The sequence below is a fragment of the Cyprinodon variegatus genome, unplaced genomic scaffold (assembly GCF_000732505.1).
Source record: "Cyprinodon variegatus isolate N-32 unplaced genomic scaffold, C_variegatus-1.0 Scaffold855, whole genome shotgun sequence".
In the NCBI taxonomy this organism is placed as follows: Eukaryota; Metazoa; Chordata; class Actinopteri; order Cyprinodontiformes; family Cyprinodontidae; genus Cyprinodon; species Cyprinodon variegatus.
Window position 1 is genome coordinate 259,232 of NW_015151308.1, and position 1,895 is coordinate 261,126.

Consider the following 1,895-nt stretch of genomic DNA (forward strand, 5'->3'; position numbering starts at 1 on the left):
CGAAAGCAGCCTGGTGCTCAGCCTGCCACTGGAAACGAGCATTTTTCCTAGTTAGGTTGTGAAGGGGTTCAGCAATGGATGCAAAGTCTTTCACAAAACGGCGATAATACGAGGCCAAGCCGATGAAACGTCGGACCTCCTGAATGGATGATGGTGTGGGCCACATTTGGACCTTCTTGATCTTGCTGGGGTCTGTAGCTACACCACGTTCAGACACTATGTGACCTAGGTAGGCCACCTCCTGGCGGAAAAGGCAGCATTTGGCAGGTTTTAGTTTCAGGTTAGCTTGTTGGAGTCTGCGAAACACCTCGCCAAGCCGCTGCAGCATCTCTGACACATTCTTTGCTAGTACGATGATGTCGTCCAAGTAGACCAAACAGGTCTCCCACTGCATGCCAGCTAAGACGCAGTCCAACAGCCGCTGGAACGTCGCCGGGGCGTTGCATAACCCAAACGGCATGACATTCCACTCGAAAAGACCCGTCCTGGCGCAGAATGCAGTTGCTTTGCGTGCTCTTGGCGTCAGCTCCACCTGCCAGTAACCTGAAGTAAGGTCCAGTGTGCTGAACCATCTGGCCGTAGACAACGTATCCAGTGTATCCTGGATGCGGGGCAAGGGATATGCATCTGGTATGGTTCGCTCATTGAGGGCCCTGTAATCAATGCAGAGCCGATATGTCCCATCCTTCTTACGTACCATAACTATGGGCGAGGCCCAGCTGCTGTGGCTGCGTTGGGCAAAACCGTTCTGCAGGCTGTCGTGTATCTGCTGGTCGGCGTATTGTTGCTTCTCATCATTTTGCGTGGAGGTTGTTTGATCGGGGCACCCGGGCGAAGTACAATATCGTGCTGGACGACGTTGGTCCGGCCCAGGTCAGCAGGCCCCATAGAGAACACCTGTCCATAGGTAGAAAGCAACTGTTTAAGTTGAAAGCATTCCCCATCATTGAGGTTTTTAGAGCTCTGAGCATAGAGTTCCTCCAGGTGCAGAGGAACCACCGGAAAGGTGACTGGCGAGTCTGTAGCCGGTGGGGCACAGTGAGGCTGTAGGGCTTCAGCGGGCTGGAGGAGACCAGCCAGGGATCCTTCTTTAATGGTCACAGCCTTATTGCCAGGATTAAAAAGGCAAAGAGGGACCGCTTTGGACATCTGGGGATGAACTAAGACTCTAGCGAGGAGTACTTTGTGCTTCTCAACAAAACCTTTAGTAGGACTAAGTATCATGTCGCTGCGGGGTGCCCCACTTAGGTGCACGCTGCCCCTCACAACATACTCCTCTCCTGGTTCCACCACCACAGTTCTTGATATTTTCACTGCATGCGACTTCAGGTTAGATTCAGATTGGTAGTAGGACACTTCCTCACCAAACAGGATGATGCAGTGTCTGCCGAAATCTAGACGGGCTTCAGCTTGTGCGAGGAAGGGATGACCCAGCAGCACTTCCAACCCTGCTATCTCTGCTACAAGAAAATCCACATCCACTTGACGGTTGTTGATGCAGACAGGGATCTGGGCCTCACCCAGTACTGGCACATCTACAGGTCCCACTCCAACTAAAGTCTCAACAGTGGATGGATACAACTGAGGTCTCATGTCAGGGTGGATGGAATTATAGTAGCGAAACGGCAGCACATTCCTCCGTGCCCCACTGTCCAACACAGCACACACCTCCATTTCATAGATTTGCATGTGGATACTCATTTCTTGGCTTTGGCCTTTCAGGTGGAACACAGCGGGTCCTTGAGTGTCACAGGGGGAGCTGCTCGATGCCAAATCTTTGGTGATCTTGTGGGGGGAGGGGCACTGCCTCTGAATATGACCCCAACCTTGACAGTTATGGCAGCGGACTTTCCCCTTTGAAGGATTCTTGCGGTTATTAAAGGCCGAGGGCGTGT